Source organism: Lissotriton vulgaris, chromosome 6, assembly GCF_964263255.1.
Source record: "Lissotriton vulgaris chromosome 6, aLisVul1.2, whole genome shotgun sequence".
Lineage (NCBI taxonomy): Eukaryota > Metazoa > Chordata > Amphibia > Caudata > Salamandridae > Lissotriton > Lissotriton vulgaris.
Genome location: NC_141694.1, coordinates 1784586859 through 1784610906, shown reverse-complemented (window position 1 = coordinate 1784610906; position 24048 = coordinate 1784586859).

Sequence of the window (24048 nt, the reverse complement as noted above, 5' to 3'; positions counted from 1 at the left end):
TACATTTGTGAAAAAAAATGTTCCTCAAAGCACTCAATTTTGTAGTACTTTCTAAGAAGTGTTTCTATATGCTTTTTTTTTAAACAGTTTATTAGGTGAGTAAATGGATTACACAGCTTTATGCCTACAGCCGGTCGTGTGGCCGGCAGCGTTTACAAACAGTGTGTATCATCAATATCAAAGGACGATTGTCCGAATTTTCTAACACAGCATGCCGCCTACAACCTCTCAGGGCCGGTCACGTCTTAGCGTTAAAGCATTTCTGAAATTTACGTGTGCATAATGGAACCCATAACAAAGTGTAAAAAGGTGCAGTGGTCATAGTGGTTCTCTCGTTAATACAGGTCAAATAATAACTTTGAGCAAGTGATAGCTAGGAGTACACTACACAATAATTCTCATAATATTGTACATGTAAATATAATTCAAGGCAAGCATGAGAATACAAAAAGGCATAAGGGGGTGACTAGGGGCTCCCTTCCCTCGATATGATCCTCCGGGTTCTGCAGGACATAGGGGTTGTTGGTCAGGAAACAATGTGCAGGAAGGCCATTCAAAGAGCTTAATACCACAGAAAGTTAGATCCTGCATCTAAGTATTAGCAATATGTTGGTCGTCTGCCTTATCGCGGGACAATAGATAAGCTGCAAATGGCGACCATATGTCCCAGGGTCGAGAGTTGGTAGGGAGGAGTTCAGCATAAAGGGTGGAGTGATCTTGACAGTGTATCATATCTGCAAGCCAGGCCTGAAATTTCGGTGCTCTCCCCCTACCCCATCTGCAGGCTATGCGACGCTTGGCCATCAGTAGAGCAAGAGCCATGAATCTGTGGTGCGCTGTGGGGACATGCTGAAGATAGCTCAGGAATGCGGTCAATAGGGTAGCTTCGAGGTTTGCATTGATCACCCGGGTAAGGGCTGCAAAGACTTGTTGCCAGTACTCGAAGATGGTGGGGCCATCCCAGGCCAGGTGCAAGAAATCGGCCTGCGGCGCGCGGCATCTATTGCAGTGGTCAGTGTCGCACAGTTGGTGTCCGTGCATGTTAACCGGGGTGCAGTACAATCTATGTAGATATTTATAATGTATTATCCGAAACCGACTGCTGGCAGATATTCGCTCAGTTTGTGAGCAGCAGTTATTCCCCCTGTTCTTCTGTGATGGGTGTGCCCAGTTCAATCTCCCATTTAGTTCGAGATGGCGAGTCCAGTGTCACAGGTCTGGTGTGTATGGCCTGGTAGATGAGCGAGACCAATCGCCTAGGTGAGGGTTGTTGTAGTACAGCGTGAAGTGGTGAAAGCAATGGGAGCTCAGCAGGAAAGTCAGTGTGAAGAACCCTCATCCCCTGTTTGAGTCTAATATACAGAAAGCTGTCTAATGGAGTATGCTGTACATCCTTGAACAAGTCGCTTGAGTCCCTGAACGCACCATTCGTGTAGAGGTTTCCCCATAATGGGATGGATAATCGTTGCTGCAGCCTGTGGAAGACTGCCTCTTGTAGCAGCGGCATGTCTGGGTGATAGGCCAGAGGAAGCAACGGCGAATACAACAGGGGGAGATCAAACAGGCTCTTTATTCTTTGCCATGCTGTGATTGTGGCATTCACTGTGGTCTGTGTGCGTTCTCGAGCATTCAGAGTCATATAGACTGCTCCTTCTATCGGGATAGGGTGTAGTAGCCAATGTTCAGCCGCAAGCTGTGGCATGGACTTGGGCTGTCGAATCCAATAGTATATGTAATGTGCCTGGGCGCTAATATAATAAAGTTCAAAATCAGGAATGCCGAATCAACCCCCTGCATAAGGTTTAATTAGCGTGGACCACTTCAGTCTAGCTCTTTTACCGCCCCACACCAGTCTGCCCAGTTCGGATCTGAGGGATGTAAAAAAATGCCTCCCGGGATAATAGGGAATGTTTAGGAACAGGTACAAGAGCTGTGACAGAACCACCATTTTGATCAATGAGGCCCTCCCCGCCATAGAGAGTGGGAGTGTAATCCAGTGGTCAATTTTATCCGTAAGGCACGAGATTGTTACACCATAATTAAGACGCATGAGTTCTTCCTTGTCCCTGGTGATTTTGATACCCAAGTAGCGCAAGTCTTCGTCACACCATTGCAATGGGTAGTCCAGGGGAAAACGCGTCAACGCTTCTGTGAACGGGAAGAAGCAGGACTTACTCCAGTTTATGTGGACCCCCAACAGACGACCAAACGTTACAAACTCTCTGAGTAGGGTGTTTAAGTTATGCTGTGGGTCTCTAACGTACAAAGTAATATCGTCGGCATACATGGATATTAAAATTTGCCTCATGTTACACCGGAGAGCCAGATCATTGTGGCGTTGACGTAGGCGGGCTGCCAAAGGTTCTGTGGCAATAGCAAATAAGAGTGGGGACAGCGGGCATCCCTGCCGCTGCCCCTGGTAATCAAAAATGTTTGTGAGATCCGACCATTGATCAGTATTCGCGCACCTGGTTGGTGATATAGTAAGCGTATCCACGATAAGAACAGGGGAAGAAGCCCATTCGGTGCATTATCCTAAAAAGGAACGGCCACTCGAGCGAGTCGAAAGCTTTTGTTGCATCTAGAAAGACCGCTGCGAGGGGTAGCTCAGGGGACACGTTGTGCAGTACTGTAAATAGGGTTCTGAGGTTGTGGGAGGTGGATCTACCAGGGACAAATCCAGACTGATCTGGCAATATTAAATGTTCCATCTAGAGACTAACTCGGTTGGCGATGAATTTGGCCAAGATTTTGGCGTCGCAATTGAGGAGTGAAAGTGGTCTATAGGACTCACACAAATGAGCAGGCTTGTCCGGCTTCAACAATGAGATTATGAGTGCTTCCCTCATAGAGGCAGGCAGAGATCCCACCTCCAGTGATTCTTCATATACTTCACGTAGACTGGGTGCCATTAAATCTATAGGTTTTGTAAAATTCAGCGGGTATGCTGTCCATACCTGCAGCCTTACCTGACTGAAGGCCAATTATGGCCTCCCTCACTTCATCTAGTTCGAAGGGAGCGCACAGGAAAGCGCGGCCTGCCTCACTCAGCCAACCTAGCGCAATATCTCCCAGGTAGGCATCTATATCTATGTCTGCAGAGCCGGAGGTCGTGTATAAAGCTGTGTAAGGGTCAGTAAACTCTCCGAGTATGCTCGCAGTGTCGCAGTGGCGTGTCCCATCTTGACCCTCTACTTCCAATACAAAACCTGAGTTTCGAGGACGTCGGATAGTGTCCGCTTAGTGCCTTGGCAGGGCGCTCACCTTCGCCATACCGGCGGGCCTGCCAGTGTTTTCCCCTAAAACGCACTTCTCTTTGTGCCTCTTCCATGTATTCATTAAGCAGGGTCCTGAATTTCTCCTGCGCTTCACCATTTGGTGTGCATCTGAGCTTATCTTCCAGTTTCCATAGCTCTTGTTCCAGCCTAGACAAAGTGTTCAGGATATCCTTAGGGATCCCTGCTCCCTTATTATTATTATTAAGGGGCATTTATAGAGCGCCTGGTTACGCAGAATGCGTGTCCCCGCGCTGAACTGTAACACTCTGAAGGAGAAGTAAGGGAGGAGCCCACTTATTTTGAAAAGAGGTGAGTTTTTAGTTTCCTCCGGAAACTAGATTCGGAGGGGTCCAAACGGAGATTAAGAGGTAGAGCATTCCAGCTTTTTGCCACCAGGTATCGGAAGGATCTTCCTCCCATTCGGGCCTTTTTCACTCTAGGGACCTTAAGTAAGCCTCCTTGCGAGGAGCGCAGAGCGCGAGCTGGTGCATACCTGGTGACTAAGTTCTGGAGTGGTGCTGGCGCCTTCTTAGCGAGGATGCGATGGCAGGTACAGAGGGATTTAAATTCAACTCTGCTCCTCACTGGCAGCCAGTGGAGTGACTGGAGGGCAGCCTTAGTGTCCGATCTTTTTGGGAGATTTAAAATTTGGCGAGCTGCAGCATTCTGTAGCACCTGAAGCCGATTTATTGCTTTACAGGTAGCTCCCATATAGAGTAGGTTACCAAAGTCCATGCGTGAAGTGACTAGGGCGTGCACCAGCGTTCTGCGGGCGGCCGTAGGAAGGAGAGCTAGGACCTTCCGCAGAATCTTTAAAATGCTGAAGCAGATGCCTGTCACCCTATTTATCTGTGGTCCGAAAGACAGGTCAGCATCGAGCCAGACCCCGAGATTTCTGACTTCCTTCCGTGGTGTGGGGGCCTCACCTAGGCATGGTGGCCACCATGCCGTCGTCCAGACAGATGGGTTCCCTCCCACCACGAGCACCTCGGTCTTGTTGCCATTTAATTTCAGGCAATTAGTGGACATCCAGGTTGCAAGATCTTGCATGCAAGCCCTGAAACTGTCCATGGCAAGGCCGGGTGCACGCGAGAGGGAGACAACCAGCTGTGTGTCGTCGGCATAGGATACAATTTGCAGTCCGTGTCCCACAGCAATAGGAGCCACTGGGGAGACATAAAGATTGAAGAGAGTTGGGCTCAGGGACGATCCCTGCGGAACGCCCTGACCCAGTTCTATGTCTCTGGAATAGTGGTCACCTTGACGGACCTGGAAACTTCTCCCCGTTAGGAAGGATTGGATCCCTTGGAGTGCGGCTCCAGATATACCTCCATCATTCAGACACTGTAGCAAGGTGGAATGAGCTACAGTGTCGAATGCCGCACTCAGGTCCAATAGGATAAGGGCCATAGTGTGACCTTCATCCACTCCCTGCCGTAGGGACTCCACAGCCGTCAGTAGTGCCGATTCCGTAGAATGGCGGGGGCGGAAGCCAAATTGGGTGTCGTGTAGTAGGGCAGCTTTATCTACAAAATCCATAAGTTGGAGATTGACCGTTTTTTCGGCTACCTTGGCCATATACGGTAAGAGAGAGATGGGCCGTAGATTGTCTAGTTTGTCAAAGCTGATTGTGGGTTTTTTCCTGAGAGGAAGGACCACCGCTTTTTTCCATTCTTTAGGCACTTAGGCACTTAGTATTAAAGGACACGTCCAGTAGATGCCTAATGTAGGGCTCCAAGACTCCCAGGCTATCTCTTAGGCGTTTGGGAGTGGTAGGGTCCCGTGGAGAACCTGACTTTACATATCTGCAGATTTTTAGGAGAGTTTCTGTGGGTGGGGTAACAAAATTGGTCAAAGTGGGTGCGTTTCCCCTATCCCTTGGGCTTTCCACAAACTCTGTCCCATTCGTGGGTTGAGTTGGGAAGGCCGAGTAAATTCTTGATATTTTCTCGGCAAAGAAATCTGCGATTTTGTCGCAGGACTCAGGCGAACAGTCATCAGGGACCGTGACAGATTTTCCACTGGAAAGAGTTTTGTAAAGCAGAAATAACTCCTTTGTTGAGTTACTAGCTTCATTGATCTTAGTCTCATAATGTGTAGCTTTCGCCTTTCTAATCAATCCATGGTAGAGTCGCCTCTCTGACAAGTAGGCCTCTCTAGTGTCTTTGGAGGAAGCCCTACGCCATTGCCTCTCTGCTCTCTTCAATAAAGTTTTTGCATTTCGCAGTTCACTACTAAACCAGGGTGCGGTTTTTTGAACACGGCCACTAGGTTTAGTTTTGGCTGGAGGGGCTGTAAGATCTAGTGCATCGTTGATGCGTTTACAGAGATAGAAGTTAGCCGTGTCTGCATCATCCCCCCCTGGATCGCCTCCTTTGGTTAGTTCCTCGCAGAACTTAGACTGGGAGAAGGAGGCCCATTTTCGCCTAAGATGATACAGTGCTGTGGGTTGTCGGGATCTACCTTCCGGGATTTGAATGGTAAAAGGTACCAGGTGATGATCCGACCAGGGGATAGGGATAGGAGTCTTCGCTTCTACTTCCCCCCAGTTAACAAATATGGGATCTAGTAAGTTCCCTAACTGGTGGGTGGGCCCACTTACAATTTGATTCAGTTGTAAAGCTTCTAATACTTGACAGAAGTTTTTACTGGCGTTGTCGGACAGGTTATTGAGATGTAGGTTAAGGTCACCGAGTACCATGAATTTGTTTTTGCATGTCGAGGTCTCTATAATGCATTCAACCAGACTCTCCTCAAACCTGGTTGAGGGGCCAGGGGGTCTATAAATTAACATTCCTTCTAGTGTGTAGTTGTTATTCACTTTTATCGTAAAACTCCCTGCCTCGCTGTCCAGGATAGGCACATGGTTAAGCTGGCATCGTAGACTTTCCTGTGCAACTATTGCAATGCCCCCTCCTCTGCCTATGGGTCTGTCCTGTCTGTATATTGTGTATCCCTCTGGGAGTGCCTCTAGGGCATCAGGCGTGGATTCCTCATCCAGCCATGTTTCGGCTAGAAATACCAAGTCCCAGTGTGTTTCAGTGAGTAAATCATATAGATCTAGCTTGTGTTTGCGTAAAGAGCGGACATTAATCAGTCCGCATTGTAAGGTATAGTCCGTCGTGACCATACTCCTACCAGGATCATAGGAGAAGTGACAATGTTCGCAGCCTATGTTATCCGCTACTTTTAGTTTGTGCTTACACAACTCAGCAGTGCTAGGGCAGAGAGCTAGCAGTTCTAGCTTGCTCCACCGTATATGGTTGAGATGCAGTAACCCCTAATGGTAACCTAATGGTAACCTTAAAGGTCTCCCAAATTGTTTCTACAGCATCTACTGACCCCTTATTTCTCTCAAAGAAGTCTCGCACCTCTGCGCGCAATTCCTCCTGAAAGACTATGTCTGAGAGCATGCGTGTGTACGAGAAGGCTAACCGTACAGGGACATGATCCGAATATGTCCTGGTGAGGTGGTGAGCCTGGCATAGTGCAGGCCAAGACCCCGAGAGACAAGCCAAAGATCTAGTCGAGCCCAGGTGGCTGCATAAGCCATGAAGTGTGTGCCTTCTCTGTCTAGTGGATGCATGTGACGCCAGGCGTCAATCAATTGGTGTTCTTCTATAATGTCTTTCAGCAATGAGCCAAATTTAGTGCGATGTTGTGGACCGGGGTGAGATCTGTCCAGGGTTGGTGCATACGTAACATTAAAGTTGCCACCCCAAACAATATGTGTAGACCCTATGCGTCTGATTGCCTCCCACAGAGAGGAAAAGAACTCAGGGGTGTCTACATTCTGGCCGTAACAGCATACCAGCGTGACCGATTCAAGGCCCAGCCGACCCCAGATCATGCAGTATCACCCCTGATCGTCCCCCATCGATCCTGTAAGGTGAAATGGGATGTGCTTCTTGATTAATATCGCAGTGCCCCTAGCATAGGAGGAATATGAGGAGAAGATGCTATGTGCAGCCCAACGGGACGCAAAGGTTGTGGGTCTTTGTGGTGACATATGCGTTTCCTGCAACATTCCTATGTGGGTATGATGCCTATCAAGGTATGCCAATATCTGTCGCCGTTTCATGGGGTCCCCAAGTCCCCTAACATTCCATGTAATTACATTGAGTTGTGTATCTGTCTGCTTAGCCATTAAGTTTCAGAGTTCGTGTGAGATCCGATATGGCACCCAATATTACATTCACATCAGGTAATCCGAGCTCAATCGAGAACCACCATGAAAATAAAGCACTCATGTAAATAGAAACACCAACTGTACCATCTTAGTCATCCCTCCCATCCTACCCCCTCCCACTGAAGCAACCCCAACTTGCCAGTATAGGAATCCCCCACACCCCACCCCACCACCCCTACGCAACATACCCAAAGGTCAATCCTCAAAAGCACTTGTGGCCAGGTAAGTGTGGGGGAACACCCTTTGAGAGACATCTAGGTGGCAAAACAGTCCACCCCTTGCTGCCGGAGCTCGTGTAAAACACTGCAGCTCCAACTCGCATATGGGGTGCCCAGCGAGTCAACGTCCAGCATCCCGAAGTGGAGTTCTGGACTTTTTGGTTCCGTCCAGAGGTGTCAGGGATAACACCCGAAGACCCCGGAGTTCTACCTATCTCGGTGCACAAATAAACAGAAACACGGGCTTCTCGATGGTGGCGTCAAAGACCAAAGGTTTATTACTGCAGGGACACAGAAGTCACAGAAACTACACACGGGCAGTATCTAGGAGCCTGTTCGATTTGTACAAAGAGGGTTGCTCCTTATATACTAAATATTAGGCTTCGGGCAAATTCTTTACATGTTAGTACATTCCTAAACCTTTGTGTTCTAAACAATAAATATTTGGCGTTGCACAGGAATCGTCAACAATATCTGATGTCAAAACATTACGAACGAGGGGTTTTCATTCAAGAGCCGGACCGCCTCATCGTAAATTTCGTTACCTCCCCCTAATAAAGGCCCAGAAGGGAAGGAGCAGAGCCAGGTGCAGAAGATAGAAAAGCAGGATAAGAGATGTTTGTGGGTCGTAAATGGGCAAGGCTACCAGCTTCGGCCGCCTAATCATGATCAGGCCAACGAACACGAGAACCAGTATAGCAGGACTGGCCTCAGGCAGAGGAGGCAGTTTCTGTCGAGTCATGTAGCCATGGCGTTTTCTGTCTTAAGGTGCACGTGTCACTAGAGAGGTGAATTGCCGGCCAAAGCCTACGTGTCCTTAATTGAAATGAAGTAATCAGAGGTCATTGCGTGTCCATTGACTATGTGAGGGCAAGAAATACAAAATGGCTGCCGTAATCTAAGATGGATGCCATGGGTAGATCAGAAATGTGTTTGTAACAGGAGTGCTCTTGCTCGTAGCATAGCGAAAACACCAGGATATGCTAAATGGATCATTTGCGGTTCACTGATACCAAAATTATGTATTTACGACAATGTTGAAAACACGGGTTCAAATCGTCACGGAACCTCAGACCCTCCTTTTGCCCTAACATAGTCAATTACTCAGTCTATGTCAGAGTCTAACTCTATGCTCATCAGGTCAGTGACATGTTGCTGTATCATCATCCTTTCTCGCGCCTTTTCTCCAAACGCAGGTGGTTTTCTGAAACAGGTTGCAGCACAGAGACTACACAAAGCGGGACCACATTGGATAATAAGGCAGCACGAGAACAGGAATACTAGGATGACACCAATGACCATCAGAACCTTCCATCCCCACGCTGATAGCAGAGTCCAAAACCACTCCATTAAGGACCAGTTTCCCTTGTCTACGTGTATAGAGTCGGAAATCTTGTGTAGTTTAGAGATCGCCTCATAGACAGTCGGAGCATTATTGGGAATAAAAACACAGCAGCTCGATTGGATCATTCTGCATACCCCACCTCGATCTGCAAGTATTACGTCTAGAACCATACGGTTCTGCAACGTCATGAGACGATCCGCCTGAAGCTCAGCTGTTAGATTACTAAGGGCACCAGCAGTTTCCGTAATAGTAGATTCAACTACCCGTATTAGCTGACGTAGATTTCTACTATTGGCCATAGGCCCCCAGAACGGAAGGAAACCTTTGAAGAAGTCTCCAGCTTCCTGACCAGCGGTATCTTCCTTGCTGAAGACACCTCTTGCTACTCTGGTCTTGTGATCAGTGTATGTTGGAGGCAACAGTCGAGCAATATAACATGAACCTGAAAAGTCTGCAGGCAACCATGTATACGCTCTGTCTTGACAGATGAAGTAGGTACCCCTAGCAGTAAGAAAGGCAGGGGAAGAGTTGGACGGAAACACGTAAGTCCAACGCACTCACTCTTCCCTAGCTGAGCTCTCGGATTCCTCCCATTTCCCTGCAAACAGACTTGACCTCGGTGAGGTACGACCCAGACTGGAGTGGAGCTTTTACGCTTGCTTTCTCCCAAACTAAGGCGATACTCTGTAGAATTCCAACTCAAATATACCCGTAATTCATCTCTAGGGTAAGATGGAGTATTATTGACGTCTTTAATCATGTCAATGATTCCCTTGACTAAAGCTTTGTTGATAGAGTTGTATTTAGTGGAACGTGGTGGACGCGGAGGATAGGTCTCAAGGGCATAGGCAAAAATGGTCTGAAAGGCCTGAAATGATCCATTATAGCTGAAAGGCAAGACTAGATAGGGAATGCCTTTATCCATAGTGTGGGGTATCAAGCCACACACCCAGCAGTTTGTAGTGTTAACTACCAGTTGGTGTTGATGCAAGAGCTGTACAAATGTGTTATTAATGAATTCTGAGCGTCGAGCTTGTTCGTGTTCAGGAAACGAGTGAAAAGAATGCATAGAAGCAACAGTAGAAGAAACAGGATCAAGGGGAGGTACTGTAGTTGTTACCGGTGTAAGAATTAAATGCACACCAAAGACGATTCCACCCACCAACGTTATCAAAACAATCAAAAACGTAATGGCACATTGCATTAGAAAGCATTTGCTGTGAAGAATTTTGTAGTCTATTTCTGCGAACATAAATTACATTCTCTCGTTGCAGCTCAGGAAGCTCCATCTTCTACAATCCGCTCGCGACCACTGATGATGTGTACGTAGATGAAAATGCCTCTATCAGCTCTGGGAGTTCCCAGAACCAACAGAAAGATCGACCTAGTGTCTGACCCCCGCAGATTCAACTAGGCACACAGCCACGACCCTACGGCTACCCAGACGGCAAGGCAATTTTAAAACAACAAAACAATACAAAGTATTAGCAAACTTCCTGGCTGGAGGCAATGTATCAAAATTCAAATGTGTAAAATAGGCAGTTTCCTGCTTTATTTGTCCATATTTCGAGATCGTAAATTGTATCTCAATTTTGCAGGAGCTGTTTGATCTGGAAACAGTGTATTTTCAGCAGGGGTTGCAATGTTCAAGTTCGCAGATGGCAAAGTTTCTTCTGATGCAGAGGACAAATGTTCAGAATTCAAAGGAGCAGTTTCAGAAGGGGAGTCAAAGTTCGTTGTGTCAGTGATTAGTTCTGCATCGCTGAAAGGGATAAACCTGGGGACTTGTTCAGATTCAGAGGCACTGATTCCTTTCTTCACCCAGTCATCATAAGGAAGCGGCAGAGGCACACGCTTGACGTGTGCTGTATGAATCCAGTTCTTTCGTCCAGCCACACGAATAGCAGTTCTTGTCGCCAATAACACCTGGAAGGGGCCAACGAATCTGGGTTGGAGATTTTTCGTCCGGGCAAAATTACGGATGACCACTTGGTCACCTGGTTTCAGCTGATGACCTGGACTCTCCGGTGGCTTTGGCAATGCATCGAAAACCTGTTGGTGAATAAGACTCAATTTAGCAGTCAAGTCGAAAAGATAATCAATTAACATTGGGTATTCCAGCTGTGTAAATTCCTTCGGTCTAGGTACTCCCCAAACATTGGCAGGACGACCAAATACTATTTCGTATGGACTAAGCCCTACTCTACAATGCACTGCCGCTCTTGTGGATAGCAGAGCCAAAGGTAGTGCATCTGGCCAGGACAAACCCGTGGATGCTTGTATCTTAGCAAGTTTCAGTTTAAGGGTACCATTGTAACCCTCAACTAAACCAGCAGACTGGGGATGATTTGCACTGTGGAACTTCTGTTTGATCCCTAAGCCGGCACACACACTCTGCATAACTTTCCCTACAAACTCACTTCCATTATCTGACCATACAATCCGTGGCATGCCATATCTGGGGAAGTATTCCTTGAGAAGAATTTTGGCAGTAGACAAAGCAGTGTTGTCCTTTAGTGGATATGCTTCGATCCATCTGGAAAAAGCACAGACTACCACTAGGACGTACTTTAGATTGTTGCAACGATCCATGTGAATGAAGTCTAACTGAATCACTTCAAAGGGGCAAGAAGGAGGAGCGAAGTGACCAGCGGGTGTGGGGATTCCCTTGCCAGGATTATGCATCAGGCATACCATACAATTTTTCACCACTCTCTCTGCACACTTACTAATCCCATCATTCTTCCAGACTGGAGCCAACATCTTACAAATCCCTTTAGAACTGATATGCGCTGCTCCATGCGCCATCGTTACTACTGCAAGCACGTACGCATCAGGCAACATCCAACGCTGTTGTTCTGACAAATCAATCCAACATCCACTCGAGTCCAATCTACCCGTGCTTTCTTTCCATACGAGTTTTTCCTCCTCAGTCGCTTCTTTCTGAATTTCTTTCACACTTTCCACTGTGTCCTCACACATTCCAGATTCAGAAATCCATCTTGCAGACGTAGCAACATACATTCTACTCATCATATTTCTAGCTGTCTGTTTAGCGGTCTCATCAGCAAAAGCATTCCCACGACCAACATCATCCGTGATTGCTTTATGAGCACTGCATTTCACAATCGCAACTTCAGTCGGCAAGGTTAGAGATTCCAACAAGTCATTAACTAGCTGACCATGTTTAATCTTAGTCCCATGGGACGTAATGAAACCTCTCTCTTTCCACAAACGGCCAAAACTATGGGCCACGCCGAATGCGTACTGACTATCTGTGAACACATTCACTCTCTTTCCCTTAGCTAAAACACACGCTCTCGTTAGTGCAATTAATTCCGCAGCTTGGGCAGAATTCTGACTCACTCTCGCAGTCTCCACAATCGTACTCAAGGTCGTTACTGCATAAGCGGCAGTCACATCACCATTCTCCAATTTAAAGCACGACCCATCAACATACAACGTGCCATCTGGATCTGACAACGGAGTGTCTTTTAAATCAATTCGTCCTTTTGTCTCTTCCTCGGTTCTGAAACAGCAATCATGTGGTTCAGAATCACTCGACTCCTGATTAGTCGGCAACAATGTTGCTGGATTCAATACATTGCATCTTTTGATCTGAATATGACTCGCTAACAGTGTCAGCTCATAGCCTGATAATCTAGCACTGGTAAGGTGTTGCGTCTTGGTTCGGTTCATGAGTGTATCCACAGCATGTGGAACCATGACCACTAGCATGTTGTTCATTACCAAACCAGCAGACTGTCGAATGGAAGCTGCAGCTGCTGCTGTAGCTCTCAAACAACTAGGCAACGCTCTAGCTACCGGATCTAATGTTGATGAAAAATACGCACAAGGGCGTTGTTTATCACCAAATCTCTGTGTCAGAACACTCAACGCGCAACCTTCTCTCTCGTGAACATAGAGCGTGAATGGCTTACTGTAATCGGGTGTACCCAATACAGGAGCTGAACATAATGCATTTCGTAACTCAGAAAAACTCTCCTGACATTCGGCAGACCATGGCACCGGACTCGGAACACCTTTCCCAGTCAAAGCTACCAATGGTTTTGCCAAAAGAGAAAAATTTGGGATCCACTGCCTACAGTATGAGGTAATACCTAAAAAGGCACGTACTTCTCTCTGTGTGCGGGGAACATTCATCTGCGTAATTGCTTTTATTCTCTCTGGGGTCAACTTCCTTCCCTCCATTGACAAGAGATGACCTAGGTAGGTCACTTCTTGGCAACAGTATTGCATTTTCGAAGGTGACATCTTATGATTCAAACTAGACAAATTATGCAATAAGGAAATTGTAGCTGCTTTGCAAGTTTCCTTGTCATCGGCAGCCACTAGAAGATCGTCGACATATTGCACTAGAGCAGAACCAGGAGGAAGTACAAAGGAATCTAACTGACTTTTTAATGCCTGACTGTAAATGGACGGACTGTCACAATAGCCTTGTGGAGCACGTTTAAACCTGAAGCTTCGACCTCCTAGAGAGAAGCCAAAAATATCTCTACTTTCTTCAGCTATCGGAATGCTGAAAAAGGCATTCTTCAAGTCGATAACTGAAAACCATGTGGCTGTAGCAGGAATCAACGTTAACAATGCAGTAATGTCTGGAACCACAGGAAACTGCGGAACCACAATTTTATTAACCTCTCTAAGATTGATAACAAACCTATACACTGGAGGCTTTGAAGGATCAGTACGTTTCAAAATTGGTAATACAGGACTGTTACAGACATTTCCTCTAGTTTCTTCAACCACGCCTTTTTTAATCAAATCTTGCACAATCAATAAAAGTGCACGTTCACCTTCATTAGAAATCTTGTATTGTGGAATTCGTGGAAATTTGACATTTGCTTTCAAAGTGACTACATAAGGTGGGATTTCCAAAAGGCCTACATCGTTAGGACCAGTCGCCCAAAGAGTATCAGGGAGTGAACGCAGCTCTGGCGGGAGTGCATCCATTGACAAGTACATCGGAGAGGTTATTCTTTTACCCAATGTAAGCTGTACTCCTGACGGAGAACAGTACAATGTCGCGTACAGGCGTTTTAACAAGTCTAAACCAAGCAGATTTTCATTACAACCGGTTGTCAAAATCAAGGGTGCTTTCAATTGACGCGGTCCAACAGAAATAGACAAAGGACCAGATACGGGGTTGTAAACAGGGGCGCCTGAAAAACCTACTGAAACATTTGTTAAGCCGGACAAAGGTGCGCCAGGGAGTTTCGCATGAATGATAGAACTTTTTGCTGCACCAGTATCCAACAGAAACGGTTCGACTACACCTGATGTTGCTACTGCGACATAAGGCCCACTCTGATCCACTGGAACTGATACTACTCCCTCTCTATGTCCATGGCTGTCCTAGTACTCACTCTGTTGAAATCCCTCATCAACTTCACAATAGTCTTCAACATGATACTGTTGAGATCTATTTTGTTGGGCAGACTGTCCATTTCGCTGATCAAAGTGATTAGAAGGGCGATCATTCGTTTGTGGAGGCATAGCACCTCGTCCTCGACCTCTAGAATTTTGCATGGAACCACCACGACCTCTTTGAGCTGCTGCAGCATTATTCTGCGCTAAGACTGGACAGTCATTCTAATAATGACCTTCTTTTTTACAGTACGCACACTGGTTCCACTGATATTGCGGCCTCGGCGAACTATAATCTGTCCTTTGATATGACCCTTGCTGTGTATTAGTCTGATTCGTGCGAGGCGGATATGCTTGCTGCAAAAGAACTTTAGTTTTTAAGTCTTTTGTCTTCTTATCTGACTTTTCCTTCTCCTCTTTATCCCTATTTTCATAATACTGTGCAGTTGCAAGTATTTGCGCAGTTGTAGAGACAGCCCACGCACTCTCGGAATCTTTCAATTTATTACTGAGTTCTGGTAGCAGATTGTGTACAAATTTATCGACAAACAGTCTCTGTCCTCCTTCTGTGCTCATATCCTGACCACTGTGATCTACAAAAGTCTCTTCGAACCTTGTGAAAAAGTCGGAGACACTTTCGTCTTTCTTCTGCCTACATGCGGACAACTTGTCCCAGTTAACGCGCAATGCTGGCATCAGAGCCTTCATCAATTCAATTATTCTCCCAGGAAGATCAGCAATTAGAGGTTCGGGTTTGGAACCACCTATTTGTTGACCGTCTGCTGCAACTATGGCTGCCCAATCACCACCTAGGGCAACGGGATGATTCTCTTTACGAATTTTAGCCCAAATCGGTTGCGGAACTAGATTCCCAAATAACATGTCAATGTCCGCTAAGTTCATCACGCAAGCCTCAACTGTCTGTGCTAACTCTTTATAGTATCCGGCAGGATTCTTACGCGGATCTGGCAAGGCCTGTTTCACTGCCAACACTTCGGCTCGCTTCCACGGAATGTGTATCCACACTCTCTGGAATTGCGCCGGAGCGGCTACAATACCATTGACCGCATCAGCTTGCACAGCTTCGCGCCAAATTGGAGGAACCTCCCTCATTGGATATTGGCGATTCTGCTTCGTACTACGTTTCTCTAACTCTCTCGGTGAACGAAGGGATGGATCATTCCTATAGCTCAAAATCAGTTCCATCGCTTCCTTTATATTTTGACCAACTACCATACCAGCAGCAAACTCTTTCTGAACATTAATTAATTCTTCTAGATTTGATTCAGAGTCATCCTCTTCCAATTCCTCACGTAAAAGGGAGCACATCTCATCGAACACATATCGTTGTGTCGGTTCATTCCATTGCATAAATGTATCTAATACATCTCTAGTACTATATCTCCTACTTTTTGAAATCCATCTGAGAGCTGTGGAATCCAATATTCCCCGTTCCTCAGTACTGGGAAGCTGACTACGTCTCTGTACAGAGTCAGAGGCAGGAGTTTTAATTAAAGTTTTATAGAAGGGAGACAGAATATTAGAGACAGAATCAGTGATTCTCCGACGAACAGAAAGTGGAGTCATGATACTAGCAGAAGTAGAAAATACAGTAGCAGTTGGAACAGATAGAACAGGAACAGTAGGAGTATCAGGCAAAGTAGCTTGTGAAACAGCGGGCGTAAGTGATGCAGGTATAGGCAAAGAAGCCGGCAACCCTGGAAGAGGGGGTACCGAAGGAACATTAACATTGACCACAGGAGGTACAGGAGCTTGATTCAGGGGGACAGGAGCAGGAATACCAGGTTGTCCAGCAACCGGTAATTGAACATTCGGTAAAGGTGGAGCCGTAGCACCCTGTGCATACGGTGGGGGTGACCTTAACAAGTAAGACAACAGAGGATCGTTTTCGGGGTCCTCTACTATCTTAGTTGTACTCGATGGCAAGGCAGGGTAGCACTTGTCTATTGCTAAATTACGCTCTCTAGTAGCCACCTCCATTGCTTTCTCAGACTCGTTGAGTTGCAGCTGCTTAGCAGACTGTTCTAAAGTCAACTCTTGCTCTTTTTGTTCTTTCTTCAACTTTTTAATTTCTCTCTGTTTAGATTCTTTTCGCCAATAACGGAAAGAATCAAACATTGCCGGCCGGGCTTTCTTCTTAAACAATTTCACTTCCAAATTATCAAGGACTTCGGGTTCAAAACTACCATGCAATGGCCAACTAAGGACACCGTCTTTCTCCGTATATCGGACCCATACCTCATTATAAGATATAGGACCCACACCAAACTTACTGTAAAGATCATATAGAGGAGTTCCAATCGGAGGAACCAGACATGAGTCCTCCAACCGGGAATCACTGTTGCAACCAAAACATACAATTTTTCCGACTTACCATTTTATAATCCGGAACACAGAACAAACGAAAACACAAACAAAAATGTGCACTCGAACCAAGAACTTAGGCCTACCAAAGCGAACAAATGTATTGATACCCAAACTAAACCAAAAGACTATCGTAACCAGAACAACCTGAGATAATCTTACGAAACCAAACCAAGGACTAAAAGGATTATCCAAACAGGAGCAACCCTTACGAAGTAACCAACTAGCAACCACCACTTAATACTTAACTGAGGCACTGAAGACGTCACCAAGGAGAAACCTGTCACGTCTCGCCGTACTAAGGACTGCACCTCGGGTGCAAGACAGGGCGACGGTCAAGGCAACGGACCACTGCAGCCGTCCTGACGGGAACCCTCGTGGAAGAGAACGTCGGGCCACTTTTGCGATATGCCGGGATCGATGAAGTGGGGCGCCTCCCTCAGGAATCTTCACACGAAGCTTCTCGAACTCTTCAGGCTTTTGGACCGGTACCGAATGACGTCGCCCCACAGTGGGCGCCAATTGGAGTTCTGGACTTTTTGGTTCCGTCCAGAGGTGTCAGGGATAACACCCGAAGACCCCGGAGTTCTACCTGTCTCGGTGCACAAATAAACAGAAACACGGGCTTCTCGATGGTGGCGTCAAAGACCAAAGGTTTATTACTGCAGGGACACAGAAGTCACAGAAACTACACACGGGCAGTATCTAGGAGCCTGTTCGATTTGTACAAAGAGGGTTGCTCCTTATATACTAAATATTAGGCTTCGGGCAAATTCTTTACATGTTAGTACATTCCTAAACCTTTGTGTTCTAAACAATAAATATTTGGCATTGCACAGGAATCGTCAACAATATCTGATGTCAAAACATTACGAACGAGGGGTTCCCACTATTCCATCAAAATCTCATGTCAACTTTTCATTCAAGAGCCGGACCGCCTCATCGTAAATTTCGTTACCTCCCCCTAATGAAGGCCCAGAAGGAAAGGAGCAGAGCCAGGTGCAGAAGATAGAAAAGCAGGATAAGAGATGTTTGTGGGTCGTAAATGGGCAAGGCTACCAGCTTCGGCCGCCTAATCATGATCAGGTCAACGAACACGAGAACCAGTATAGCAGGACTGGCCTCAGGCGGAGGAGGCAGTTTCTGTCGAGTCATGTAGCCATGGCGTTTTCTGTCTTAAGGTGCACGTGTCACTAGAGAGGTGAATTGCCGGCCAAAGCCTACGTGTCCTTAATTGAAATGAAGTAATCAGAGGTCATTGCGTGTCCATTGACTATGTGAGGGCAAGAAATACAAAATGGCTGCCGTAATCTAAGATGGATGCCATGGGTAGATCAGAAATGTGTTTGTAACAGGAGTGCTCTTGCTCGTAGCATAGCGAAAACACCAGGATATGCTAAATGGATCATTTGCGGTTCACTGATACCAAAATTATGTATTTACGACAATGTTGAAAACACGGGTTCAAATCGTCACGGAACCTCAGAAGAAGTCCAAACCAGTCAGTGCAATTGTCGACAAATTCTACTTAAGTGTAGACGGATCATACCTGCAGGAGTCGTCATGTGGAGCAAAACATGTAGGGAACAACGCCTTTTACTGTTCACCAGATCCCTCTTCATCCATCGGCTCCTGCCGTTCGTCTTCTGCACCCTCCCCAGGGCGCGCCGCTCGCCAGAGATGCTTGAGGAAATCATATACCTGCTGTGGTTTCGCAAAGAAGTGCTGTCGGCCTTGGTGGGTCACACGCAATCGTGCCGGGTAAAGGAGAGCATAATCGATTTGAGCATTACGCAGTTTTGCTTTGGCATCTAGGAACTTCCTCCGTTCTTCTTGTACCAGGGGTGTGAAATCAGGAAACACAGTAAAGGAGTTCCCCTTATAGGATAATGATTGTTTACTGCGGGCGGCCCTCAATGCAACTTCTCGATCCCGGTAATTAAGCAGTCTGGCAATTATGGGTCTCGGGGTCGCGCCTGGCTTAGGTCTGGGGCCCAGTGATCTGTGCGCCCGCTCGAAAATAAACTGAGGGGAAAAGGCCTCCGAGCCAACCACAGACAATAGAAGCTTCTCCACATAGTCTTCCATGCGACCTGTGTTGGTGGACTCCGGAATTCCAATTATGCGTATGTTATTTCGTCGACTCCTGGCCTCCAAATCCTCATTCTTGGAGGCGATGACACGAAGCAGATTCTCTATCCTAGAGAGCTGAGTAGTATGTCCGGCTACCACGTCGTCCGATTTCGAGATGCGTCTCTCCGCCTCCGTGATGCGTTCCTCGTGAGCATCCATTTTGTGAACAATCACATCCACTCTGGAGGACAACCTGTCTACTTTATCCGCTATGGTGGCAAACCCCTGGCGCATCTCTCGTAGGATATCCTGTATCTCAGCGGACTGTGCTGTTGCACCCGCAGTTGATTCAGCCATGGAGGGGGTGACGTACGGGTCGTGCCCGGTCCGGGCATTCCGCTTGGAAGCGTCGAAGGTAAGCCTGGGCTGTCTTGGATCCGTCTTTCCCATGTTGGTATTGAGGCAGATCCAGGGATTAAGATCAGTCAAGGATAGGACAGAGCGTAGGATAGCGGCACTCTAGATGCGCAGCCGATATGGGAACAAGGTCCGGTCAGCAACTCCAGCGACCACGCCAAAATCCTACGGTCGCATCACACCAGGGAGCCCACTCCACGGGTATGTCCAAAATGTCTCGAGGCTCAGCTGGAGCACTCTCCGGGATGTGATCAAGGGCCCAGGGGTACACACTTGCAGTCTTCTCTCCTTAGGGGGCCCCCATCGCGGTAGCGCAGCCGGGGGGGCCCCTCGTGGTAGTGAGGAGTGTAGAGGGATAAGCCGGCGGCCTCTGGCACTGCGCCGATCAAGGGGACACCTTGGCGCCTTAAACACGACGCACCGGTCCCACCAGCTTCGAACTCTCCCTAGTTGGCAGAGGGAGGAGGCTTCCGTGGTTCCACAGCAATAATGCCCCAGGGCACAAGAAAGTTTGCGTTAAGCACCAGCCACAGGCCCAAGGCCCACACCAGATAAGAAGGTCGCGGGGAGGGAGGGGGGATGGTAGCAGGGATCCACTCCTTACCGCCGGTGTTCGTAGACTCTCCGCTCTCCCCAAGGCCGGTCCGAGTCAGGAAAGGAGTCGCAGGAGGCCCATCCGAGGTTATAGGGCGTTTAGTTCCCGATGCGAGGCCGCCAAAGTGCCCCGGATTGGCCTGTTCGCGGCCTAGTGTCACTTCCTACGCCACGAATTAGCATGACTGGCCGATCCGGCTCTCGTGCAATGCAGGCTCCACAGTATGTTGCACAATCCCTTGTTCGCTTAAAACAGTATGTTGCGCAACCCCTTGTTCTCTTAAAACACCACAGGTCCGCCCTGGCACAGATCGTAAGGCCGATATTCGGAGTTCCACAGCTCCGAATAGGCTGCAAATCACCCTGCAGGTTCCGCAAGTCTATCGGATGTGGTTTTGCTGGTCTGGGCTCTCAGGATGGCGATTTGGAGGACATTAGGACGGATTTTCGTAACCCGGCGGCGAGAGCCTCACATTCAGGCGGCCAGTCACCAGTGCGCCACCTAGCGCTCATTCCATATGTTTTGGTGGAACTATTTTTTAAGGTTTTGTACAGCTGTGAGTGAGTTGGTACTGTTGGATTTGTTGAGAGTGTAGACTTGTGAGTGACTCTGTGCACGTCTGCCAGTGAAGGGCTTCTTGACAAATGAATAAGTTGTGGATGTTAATTGATGTATTCTGAGTATCTCCAAGTATCATGCACTACAGATATAGACTGTCATTTTTGAACAGGTATAATTTTTGCACCTGATACCGGACTTATGTTACTATTTCAGGTACTTTTGCCCTTTCATTATTATTAGGACAATTCATTGTAGTGACTTCAGCAGGTTTTAATCTTCATTTACTACTGATCTTGCTGTACACGACTGCCTATTGCTTTTGAGATCCCACCAAATGCTGCTACCCTTCCTTGATCTGTGTCTGTGGTTAGTAGCTGATGACATTCCATATTCTGATACCTAATGATTTCTGATGTGGGATTCATATTGTGGATCAGTCTATGTGGCTGTAGCTGATACCCTGACACATTTGTTTTTGGCATTGTCGGATGCATCCCCTCCAAACATGTTTTTGGGACACAGAACATGACTTTTCTGTACACTTTCAGTGGTCAATGTCCTGAGGAACACTCAGACTCGGTGAACTAAGTAATGACTTCCTAAGGTGTCTAGACTGTATTAAATATGTGTCTCTAATACCAACTTGCATGTGTGTGTAATGTTTGAAGTACTTCAGTGTAAAACTCGGGACTTTGTCAATTCCAGGGATGACCATGGTGAAACAAGATATCATTTGTGATACACATGGTGTTTCATTTGGACATGTAAAAGATTTAACATGGAAAACTGAATGGTTGCTAAGTGTATTTATTGTAGTGGTTTCAGTAATTTATTAACAGTACATTAAAGGTGCAATATTAACCACACACGGAACACGTTGTCATTGTTGCAGCCAGATTTAATTGTTGTAGCAGCCACAGTGTCTGGAGTCCAGAGTGCAACATAATAATGCCTTCCATGGTGCAATGTGGACAGAAAAGTCAACAATGTCTGTGTGTATCAAACAGATCTGGCATCAGGGATGACTCTTCTTCCTGGGCTAGGTTGGTGCTTTGCCAACTGATACACATGCATCCTGTTTGGGAGGTCTTGGCTTGTTTTGGGGAGTATGACTACTGCTGCAGGCTCTGGGTTGCTAGAGTCCTACTCCTCCTCCTCTGCCAGGGTCTCTATTCCTGTGGCAGGCGCTGATGATGATGATGGGCCAGATGTAGTTTGCCCACATGACTGGGTAGATTTTTGGGGGAAAGCCTCTTTCCCTCAAAACCACAATGTTTTCCCTCAGCACACCAATTAACTGGCCCATATTGTCATTGTAGCTCTCTAGCTGGTGCACCTCAGTTCAACCAGGACCTGTCCCATCTGTCCATGATTTCTTTGTAAGCCCTGATGATTCGACTGATGTTATCCTGGTTTTGAGTGGGACAGGTGGCCCCACTTTCCTGGCCCACGGTTACCCTCACACTACCCGTGGCATGACGACCTTGTGGCCTGGGCTCAGGCAGCACCCTCCCACTGGCCCCTCCATCCTCATTGTGAGAGGTGCCATTGCTCACCTACGGAGCTGGGCCTGGGAATTGGTTGCAAGTGGTGCTGGGGGCACAGGTTGTTGTGCCAGTGGCCATCTGTGTGGTAAGCATGGTAGTGGGCCCTGTAGAACTCACCAACCCTGTCCGGCAAGGAAGCCTCAAAGTTCCTGGTTGGTCATCCACATCTGGGTGTGCAGGAGAATCAGCATCACTAGAGTCTTCATCCTGGGGTTGAGATGGATATTGGTTATCATCTAGTGTCACTGCAGATGTTGTGCGCGATCCATCTGTTTAAATAAAGTAGATTGTCTATCTTGTAAGTCAGGTATGTTGATTCATCATCCTTTGTTATACAGTGATTTGAGAAATAGATGTGATAGATGGATGAGATCTTCACAATATGGACTGTAGCTGTTATTTGGTACATGGTATCACAATTTTGTTGAAGTTTGCTTTACATGGAGGGTGTTTTGTATGACCATTATTATTTGATTACGGTCAGGTTGTGTTGCGGTCTCAGCATACTGAAATTAATGTAAACCTAAAAAGTGGTACAGATAACATGTGTAGTTTGCTTGTGATTATTCAAAATTTCATGAGATCTCCAAACTAGTCTCACCCCCACCACTGAGCCAAATTACAACTCTGTGTGACCAATGGTCAATGCATCATTGATAGTGGTAGCAAATGCTCTAGGGGGTACCGGTGGTAAAGATCCAAGCAAATGAATTGAGCCGCCGAGGGAAGGATTCCATGCTGATCCATTTCCAATGCCGTAGCACTCAGACCAGATGAATTTCCGCATGCTTTAAGAATACAGAAGTGGTATATGCGGGGGACAACTAGGTAAATGGGCATCCAAGGGGGCCAACAGTACATTCAGGTCAGACGACACTCCCATTGGCAAACCGAGACACAAATTCACTGCCAATTTATATGGGCACAACAGACAGTGGAACATGGGTTGTACGCAATGATGCCACACTGGCCTAAAGAACAGAAACTAATGTTCGTTTTGCTCCAGAACCCGTGCTGCACCAAAGCACTGAACCATACAGTCATGGCACAGCAGCACCAGTGTCAGTGATTTGTCCATTGCACCTTGAACTTGGACATCTATAGCTGGTTTACAACCACACAAATGCAGTTCCCTATGCCTGGTGAATCAAAAGCGGTATGCCTTCATGAAAGTATGTAAGTTCATAATGGGCTACAGTTGGAATTACACAGACCTGTGTTTCAAAGTAGCCGACAACACCAGATACAATTAGCTTAAATAAAGTGCAAGACTATCTTGCTATCAATCATGTACAATATGCGAGGAATCAGCTCCCCCACATGCTGTGTCAAGTTTTTAGGACATTCCAAATATATCTCAGACGCAGACCTTCAAAATTGAAAATCAATCAGCTCTCTGGTGTAGGTTGAGGCCATAATCTTTTGGAACAGCAGGGCCTTTAGTGTGTTCAGAGTGTCAAAGGATAATGAATGTAATTGTACATACCATTGCTGAAACTTCCTAACATGTCGTGTAGGTGCTGAAATTAACTTGTGCACACCAAGGCTACATTTCTTGAACTCAAACCCCCATAAGTAAAGGGAACTCAGTAACCACAGACAGCCTTGATCGTGAGCCAGAACTTCCAAGTCATCTGAAAGTTAAAGTGAACCTCAGTTGTTTCACATTAGCATGGGAACATCCCAGTTTTCATTTCATGTTTGTCAGCCATGCACATTGAAAATCCAAGTTCAGTGTTCAACCAAATAGCAGGATGACTAAACTTTGTGTATGAATCAATATTGGTCTGTACATACACAAGTCATCAAATGTAGGTGTATGTGCGGGCACATTAATTTTACAGCCAATGTCTTTCAAATAAATTCCTGTTTCATGTAATTACAACAATTGATATCAAACACATATACATCACCTAAATGTAAATACATGTACATATTGTGGGCCTCATTACGATGTAAGTCAGAAAGCCTCTAACTCCAGGTTGGAGACTTCTCGACTTACATCGCAGGTTTAAAGCCTGACCGCCTAATTATAATGTAGGCGGTCAG